At 39.4% G+C, this 9,556-nt stretch overlaps 1 long non-coding RNA gene across 1 annotated transcript; it reads right to left on the reverse strand.

Moving 5' to 3' along the window:
* Window positions 1-7,867: 7,867 nt before the first annotated feature.
* On the reverse strand, window positions 7,868-8,869 carry LOC141646293 (uncharacterized). The gene is made up of 4 exons (XR_012545483.1): window positions 8,794-8,869; window positions 8,399-8,470; window positions 8,246-8,302; window positions 7,868-8,156 (listed from the first exon to the last, which is right to left on the reverse strand). It is a non-coding gene; the product is annotated as an uncharacterized LOC141646293 (long non-coding RNA).
* Between the last annotated feature and the right edge of the window lie 687 nt (window positions 8,870-9,556).

Consider the following 9,556-nt stretch of genomic DNA (forward strand, 5'->3'; position numbering starts at 1 on the left):
CGGTGCTTGACCATGACCTTTAGACTCGAGTGTTGACTTTGACAGAGTGACATTTATGTGGTTCACTTGATTGACGGGATTGGCGACACGTGTTAAATCTAATTTGTGTGTTTAAGACAGACTTGACACGAGGTTCGGGTATGTGTGTCTCAAACGTGTACTAGGAGAATTCAAGAAACGGATATGAGAATGACTCGATGTGTTAGCCTCGAGTGTGTAAGTCGAGGTGTGGAAATCTTTAGCTCCTAATTGAATTGGGGTAGGGGGTCCGAAATGACGGCGTGATGCCTTAGGACTTGACTTGAAATTTGAAAAGACCCAAAATGTAAAGGAAGACGAGTTTATGACTCGACAGAGTTTCGACTAGGACATAATCGGTTTGAACTTTGACTCTAACTTAGCCCAATTGAATTTACATAGTTACATTTACATGTTGGAAAATATTTTGGTTTTTTTTTTTTGGATTTTTATTTTTACGGTTTTTTTTTTGGTTTTTTTTTTTGGTTTTTTGAAATGGGTTTTAGGCCCGAAGTTTGACTCGACATATGGACAGAGTTTAGGCTTATTTTGCGCTATTTTGAAAATATTTATATTTTGAAAAGGATTTTATTTTACAAAATTTCGTCATGGTTTTGTTTATAAAATGGTGACCACATATGATACAAGTATATATACAAGCATTATAACGGGATGCTGAGTGCATTTAAAAGGGTTTTGGTTTAAAGGGTGGGTTGCCATACCGAACGATCAAACCCGAAGTCTGTGGAGAGGTTCGTACCGAACAAGAGTAAGGCCAATTCCTAGTCCATTTCCTCAAGTAGTGAAAGTCCTTGATACAAACAAGAGTAAGCATCATGGTATGGATGACGTCAATCGCTATCCATCCTTAGCCCCAAATAAGAATTAGCAACGTTTAGACGGGACGATTGGTCGAGTGGGTTGGGTTGGGCCTAAGAAAGCCGAATAAACGGTCTAGGAAGACCGAGTTATAAAAACCGACAATTGTCTTGTACAAACTATTCCCTAACCTTGTTCAAGTTTCACCCTTTTGGCTACACGTAAGTGTATTATTCCCCAGCGGAGTCGCCAAATTGTGGACAATGGGGCCACGGGGGCGCTTGGGAAACAAGCGTTTGCATTTGTGGAGTCGCCACCAATTTATTGTGGAAAATAGGAAACCATTCGAATACCTCGTGCCATGTCAAGACACAAAGTAGTGACATGAACACCAAGAACTCGTTACCCTTAGCATTCTATGTCTAGAATGACTCTCGTGGATGCCAATGAACACGGATGTTCACAGAGATCTGGAGTAAGGGGTGAGGGTACGTATTAGGAAGCTCTTTTGATCGAACACCTAATCCCGCCCGCCTTGATAGCGGCCTCTACTAATGATTAGGGAAATTGTCTATACTCGATATATTGTCAATTTATATGCATGCAATGCAACATCCAATAGATTAATCCTAGCATGTGAGAATTAATACTAAGTCGGTTAACACGTAATTTATCATACAATTGGGTCAAATCGGGATTTAAGTTCAATTACATGTGAAAGCATACAAGCAATAAATAACGTACAATGATGAATACAATAAAGGAAAAATTACAATAATGAAAATTACAATAATTACATAGGGTTTAATGATTTATGTCGAAAATACCTCTAAAACGGATAATTTGGAAAAGAAAGAATAAATAAATGAACGAACAGATTATTAGGTGATAATACGAATAGTAGTTAATTAATACGTAAACTAAAACTAGGTCAAGGCAACAACAGAGTTCAAAGGCAGAAATCAACCAGGAACAGGCGCAACAGAGCTGCGTCCCTTGGAAGAGGCGCAGCACTTGTTGCGTCCGTTCCTTGGCTCAGTTCTGGCTGTGAAGCCGGAATTGCAAATCGTTAACGTTCGTTGATTAATGTAATGATTGATTAATTATATTTACTCGGATGGAAGTGATTAGCAGATTATCTACATATGATTAATGGTCATGAAAGCGATAAACATGGATGAAACCGACTAGAACGAATTAATTACATGATTAATGAGATTAATAATTAACAAATTAAGAAACTTACTAATTAGGTTAAATATGATGAATTAATGATGAACTAATGATGAACATGATAGTAAACAGGTGGAAATATATCAAAGATCGAATTCCAGAAACTCAATATGAATGAATCGAATTTCTACAACCCGGTTTGACTTTAATGACGAAAACCCGCGAATATTGGTTATTTGGGATTTAAGTCGGGAATTTAATGACGAATTATGTGGTAATGACGAATTATGTGTTAAAGATGATGAACAATATTGTTAACTATCATGTGAACGAAATAAGAACAAACAAAGACGAGAGAAAACAAAAGGGACGAAACCAACAGAGAACGAAGGAAGAAGAAGAGAAGCAGGAACGGCGACAACCTCAGGAAGAGGCGCAGCAAGTGCTGCGTCTTTTCCAAGAGGCGCAGCAGTTGCTGCGTCCCTTCTCGACGTCTGTCTCCTGTTAATCCGTAAAAAGGGTTTAAACAAAGGGTTTTAGAAATCGGTTTTAATTATATTTTCGACATAAATCTTACAATATGATTACAAAAATAAAGAACAATAAATAAAAGAGAGATTTACACCCTCAGACTTACATGTTTGACGAAACGAGATGAACTAAGTTTACGATTAGTGATACTCGACTCGAATGTAACGAAAGTGCCCTCGTAAGAGGAATAAAAACAGATTGATTAAAGTTGATTATGGTGGAGTTGGTCAAATTGGTCGGTCATGCAAATCGAGGCTGGTACTGATAAGGATCTGAGCTTACGTGGTCGAAAGTTCAAGCACGTAGACGCGAAAAAGTAAGAACGTGGTCTAGAATGCAAAGGGAGAAGAGAAGGGCGGACACTCGCATGAGATATATGTGAGATCGAAGGTCTCTATTTATACTAATCACGGAATTTAGGGTTTAGGAAAGGAGAGAAAGATGCGGAAATAACCGACTTAGGTTAAACACGGAAACTTGGACAAAAAGAAAGCCTTGAGGAAGAGGCGCAGCAGTGCTGCGTTCCTTGGAAGAGGCGCAGCACCTGCTGCGTCCTTTCCTTAGCGGGTTCCTCCTGCGCAAGAAAGCGCGTTTGACAGCCTGTCGTATTTTAGGCATAACTTTCTCTACAAGACTCGGATTAAGGTGATTTTGGTGGCGTTGGAAAGCTAAGAAAGATATCTAGAACTTTATGTCAAATAGGCCTGACCCAAAAAAGTGGTTATCACCTCGTAAAACAGGCCTAAAGGTCGGGTTGTCATTTTAGCTAAATGAAATGCACATTTTGTAATGTAAACTTTTAGTTTAGCCTAATGAAGTGACATGAGACTCAAAATGAGATATAATCTCAATATTTTATGACATCCTAACCTTAGGTAGACAAGCCCATTGCTTTGACTCGAGATTTGACGGTTTTAGGAAATGAAGACGGTCTTTGACCCAGACTCCAAATGTACTCTAATTACTGCCAAAACGACCGTAATGACACCTAGATGACAACCATGAGGTAGACACAAGTGTTTGAGCGACCACTTGACGATAAACTTACGAACTGTCACAAATCGTTCCGCGTACCAAACATGCGGCCCAATCATGACCGGGTGGTTTGCGGGAGGTGCAGAAATGAGGTGTCTACATTACTATATATATATATATATATATATATATATAGAATTAGGATCCCGTGCGAACTAAATTAGGGTGCGAACTGTACGAACTGACTTAAAAACGAATACATTTTACCCAAACACGTGTATGTTACCTTTTCTCTCTCCAAAGTCAAAACCAAATTCCCAAACTCCCTCATCCCTCGTTCACCATCAGCCACCACATAACGTCGTCGGAGCTCCGTCTTGAACCTCGCCGGCTACCACCGCAACTCCATCACCGCCGGTCATTTCTTCAACTTAACTACGGTCATTTCTTCAACTCCGTCTTCTTCGTATTTCATAGATCTATGAACTAAATCACATTATTTTTCAAAAAAAAAAAATGAGAAAAATATGAGATCTACGGTGATTTTATGTTGGACTGAGTTTGTTATGCTGAAAGGAGGAAGGCGGCGGAGGCGATGTTACAGTGGTAGCCGTAAGGATCCCGGTTGCAATCTTTTTTATATGAGTTGGTGGTTTGCTTCTGGTGGGTCCGTGTGGAGACAGGTAGTCGAAGTGGGTGGAGTCGGGGTTGATGGGCAGCGACGGTAACGTAAATAGGAGGAAGGAGGTTGCTTATGGCAATGATAAAGTAGTCGGCACCGATATCTATTGTGGACTGTATCATGCCGGTGGTCAGATGAGGCAAATGTTTGGTCGCCGGTGACGGGGCTTGGGTGTAATGTCAGTTCAGTGGTGCGTGGTGGTAACCTGGTGGCAACAGTAGCTATGGGCGGTGGTGGTGAGCGGTGTGATGGTGGTGGTGGGTTGTGGTGTGGTGGTGGAGTGGTGGATACTCAAAATACTAGCCGGGATACACATGGTATTACTACTGGATACACATATCGATTTGTATCAGGCAGTAATACCACGTGTATCTGTTAGTAATACCATGTGTTTCTACTAGATACACATTTCTAGACGGAAAAGGAATCAAAGTTTGAAGAACAAAAACAAGGCAGAGAAGGAAGGCAGGGAAAAGCTAGGGATGATGAAGTGTTGCAGCGAGTGTTACAATGTGGCAGAAACTATATCCAACAACCTTCTACTTTTTCTTCCTCCTCCTCTTCAATTCTCCAGCCCCTCCCTCTCCATGTGGTATTCCCTTCTTCTTAATCCTCTACTTTCGCAACTTAGGTTTTCGATCATTACTTTTTTATTATTATTCGGTACGTAAAGAGATGAATGAGACACCTAAATAAGGAAAACGTATAGAATTGACTGGGATAGTGGGAGTAGTGGAATTAGTATTAGTAGGTATGTCAAGTAGGAATAATTTGCTGTTTGATCCACAAATTTGTAACTTTGAGGTCTATGCTTTTCTGATTGGCAAACTCGAAAATTTCAATATTTTGATCATGGAACAACAAAAATAGACCGTCTTGTTTGTTGTAGACTATAGTGGTTGATACAGTGCTTGTAAGGCTGAGTGGTGGTAGTCATTGAAGGTAGTCTGTATTGTTGTTCAACCCTTCTCCGACGATGTCTGTATTGTTGCTCTTTTCCTGCACTTTGCCCCGCGCCTCACAATCAATAAATCTCTTTATTTTCCTCTCGTTGTTCTGAATCATCCGAAATAACTGAAATATGATGCTGTTCTCGACGCAATTTTCATCTTGGGTCATTTGGAAATAGCCTCTTTGTGTTGCTAACACAAGGGTAAGGCTGCGTACATCCGACCCCCCTTACCCCGCAATTTGCGGGAGCCATTGAAGCACTGGGGTTACTGCCGTGCGCTTTTACTGCAGCTCTAGCCCATCCTAGAGGCGGATATAGTATTTTTATACGGTTTTTGTGGCCATTCAGCATGTCTGTTGAGGCTATCTCAATGCTCCCTCAACTCCGTCTGATTTAGAATGCTAAGGTAATTTAGACAAATTTTGTAGATCATTTTTCACTGAAGAATAGACAATTACTTTTCCTGTGGTGGATTTTGTCAAATTATTTCTACAGTTCACTTTTTTTTGGTAGCTTATACCTTTTGAAATGATTCAATTTAACAAGATTTTATTCTCATACCAATTATATACTCCGTAGTTGGTTTATAATTTTGTCATTACGAGTTGGTTATTACTAGTGACATGCTGTGTGTGTTTTTGTTGTTGTATGAGTCTGTATGAGTTTTACACTTGGTCTAGCACTGTGCAAAGTATTAAATATCTTTGGTCAGGCTAAAGTCGCCTTAAAATGCTGTCAGGTAACCTGGTTGCAACAGTAGGTATGGGCGGTGGTGGTGAGCGGCGTGATGGTGGTGGTGGGTTGTGGTGTGGTGGTGAAGCGTTGGATACTCAAAATACTAGCCCGGATATACATGGTATTACTACTAGATACACATATCGATTTGTGTATCCGACAATAATACCATGTGTATCTGTTAGTAATACCATGTGTCTATTGTGGATTTGTGGGTGCTCGTGGGGTGGCTGCAATGAGTTTAGGTGATGATATTCAGGTCTCTCTTTGTAACAAGGCCTCTACGGCTCTACTACTATTTTTCCTGATATACTTTTTCAGGCTGACAAGTGAATGGGCATGAAGCTAACAAGTAGGCTTAATGTTAGGCCAACCATGTGAGGCTTCTTTTTTCTTGATTAAATGATTTTGGACACCGACCTGGACCATGACGAGTAGGTCTCATTTCATGTTTTCTTTGACCAAATATGGAACGTCTCCATTGATCGAAACAAACTCATCAACATTATCTGGCGAACTTGTTTTGTATTCAGTCAATAGATAAATTAGTACACATGAATTGGTCTCACTAGAAACATGTATGAGATCAACACTTAAAAAAAATTATGACAGGAATGACTCATTTCAAGTTTTCAACCATCTCGTTCAAGGTTTTGACTTTTGGTGCCTGTAAAGTTTAAACTTGTCATATATCAGTGTTATGATCCTGGTTTGTTGACTGTAACTTGTGAAGCAATGCAGTACCTCAATGATCTTGATGATCTTCGAGCTAAGCTCGCTGTCACTCGAGCTACAGCAGATGCAACTGCTGCATCAACTCAATCAGCACAGTTTCAGTTTCTTGGCTTTGTTGAGGGACCCGAAAGATAAAGATAAATTAATAATGGAACACGAACATCGTATCGTGATGCTGGCAGAATAGTTAGATAAATTATTTAAGCTTGTAATTTGACGAATCTGCTTTACTGTTATATCGCGTTTTAGGTCTTCCATTGCTTTGGTCAGTATTTTTGCTTGCACTTTGAAGCATTCAGCTTAGCATGGCTCCCGTTTATATGGCATTTCTTCGGTTCATAGGTGATGAGAGTGAAGCTCGAAAGTATAATCACAGCTTAGAGGCGGGTGGATATGAGAGAAAATTAACATCGGATGGACCTCCAAGAAGCATTTGAGACAGTCACCGAAAAGTGAGAGACAGCCAAGATGGTCTTATTATCCAACGCAAGTTGGCACTTTTCTTCTCCGGAGGGGACATGAAGGAGCTTAAGCTCCGCGTTACCGATAGAATATCCAAGGGAGACCACAACTCTGATTCCGGGACTAGTTTCTGAAATGGTTTATATTACTCTAGGAGACTAGTTACACAAATTAGCAGCCCAGATACACATGCTATTACTAGCGGATACACAAGTTAATTTATGTATCCGGTAGCAATACCATGTGTATTTGGTAGTACTTCCATATGTATCTGAGATTTGTGTATCCGGTAGCAATACCATGTGTATTTGGTAGTAATTCCATATGTATCTGAGGTAGTAATATGAGTATCTTGGTATTTGGTTCGCCGCTTCCATAATCATGAAAGTTTTGTTTTCATGTATTTGTAGTGTTCTTCGAACTTCTTTATTAGTGTCTGTTTAATATGTTGACTTTTCATTAAGATTTTCCATTTACAAGGTGCATTTTAGTTGTTTACTCGAATTATTTGGAAAAATAATGAATTATTTCATCTAGCTTAATCCGCTCAAAGTAAATTTAGTTAAGTTCAATTAAATTTCTTTGCGAGTAATGATTAGTAGGACCAGTTGAATCAAAGTCGGTTAAAAATGGTTCAAGTCCATCAAATTTAATGTGTTTAGTTCACTCGTATCTTGTTACTTTGAATCCAGTTGTCAGCACCATGCTTTCTGAAATACTCCAAGATAGTCGATACAAATTTCATTATTGATCATCTAACATCTGAGATCTCAGACCAGTTTACCCCAAAGCAGAAAACTGAGAAACGCTTGGGTATGTTGCCATAAACTTGATAATTTTCAAAAAATTACATTTCTATAATTTATGAACTTTCTGAAAGAATGGAAATGACTACTTGCCAACTGATTCATGTATACAAATTACAATTCTTATGCAAAAAGTTATTGTTTTCTAATCTTGGAGTCGGTCTCCAATTCTCATGCCTTGGCTGAATAGTCCTCACTTCATACCATCACTAAGCCTTGGTGGCATCCCTAAACTTTGCGCAAGATTGCTCATTCTTTCCTTTATGGCCTGATTTTTTTTAAGAAAAAATATTGACATTATTCCAATGGTAGAGCTGATGAAAAGCATTTTTTCAGGGCTGAAAGTTGACTACTCACCAGCACACTCTTCTGATGTGCATCTTTGTACGCTTCTGTGACTAAAAGAGACACTTTCTGCGCATAAATGATAGAGTTGTACGGTGAAGGAAACAGTTACGACAATCATGGTCGAATTGGAAAAAGCAAAAGAGACAAGTATGTAATGCTCACCTCGGCTCCTAATTTCATTGCAGCTTCAGTTATCTCGGTCCGGACAGGTTGTTGATTACCAGAAAGAGTAACCTAATCAAACAACATTCTAATATTGAGAAAATGGGGTACATGAGAGATTACGTTACGTTCTCCCTTTTTTTGTTTATTGGGATTTCTTTCCATCACTTCAATTCACATTAATAACTCACTAGAGTGTCTTAAGTCACAACTTGAAAATTGATATCGGACCCTCATACTAAAATGAGGTCGTGTTTACTTTTAACACCTTCAATACTCAGTCGCAATACGGTGTCAAGACGGTTAGCTATCAGATATACTCATACTTGGGTAGGCTTCATTCTAAGCCAAAAATATTAAATAGTTTTGCTAACCAAAATGGGAAACAAACACACCTTAATGAGCTCACCTTCATAATATCCGTCAAATTCTGCCCTGCAAGTGAAAGACCCAGAAATCCAGAACTAGGACCATTTGATTGAGTTCACAATATCTTAGGACAAAGAAAATACTATCATCATATTGAACTAACTTATGTACAATTTCAAATACGGCTATTAAATATTACTCCAATTCACTAGCTGGTAGCTTGATACATTTTCTTATTAATAGTCCATATTTATTGGTAGTCGATTTGTGTACCCTCGGATACACGTGGTTACTACCAGATACACATGGGATTACTATTATATACACACATCGATTAGTGTATCCAATAGTAATACAATGTGTATCCAGGGGTGGTGTTTTGTGTATCCACAATCTAAAAATCAACTACGACCACCAACCTAACCACCAACACCAACACTACAAACACCACACCTACTATTAGCACCACGACCACCACCATCCCTGAACTAACCCCACAAATAGCCCCGTCCCCGCCATCAATCCCGACAACCACTTGAACCTATACCGGTGACATGACCAGCCACCTCAGACTACGACGGGGACATCACCTGTCACCACAATACACCACAAGCAACGGATAACCACCGCACTAGCCACCATAATCCTTCAATCCTCAAATAGCCCACCATTCGAATCGAAATGCGAGATCTACCATAAACAAACTAAGATTTCAGAAAACAAATTACACCATCGATATATGAGCACAACAGTACGCCGGAATTAGTTATGCTTTTTTGTTTGAAATTC

Source organism: Silene latifolia, chromosome 3, assembly GCF_048544455.1.
Source record: "Silene latifolia isolate original U9 population chromosome 3, ASM4854445v1, whole genome shotgun sequence".
Lineage (NCBI taxonomy): Eukaryota > Viridiplantae > Streptophyta > Magnoliopsida > Caryophyllales > Caryophyllaceae > Silene > Silene latifolia.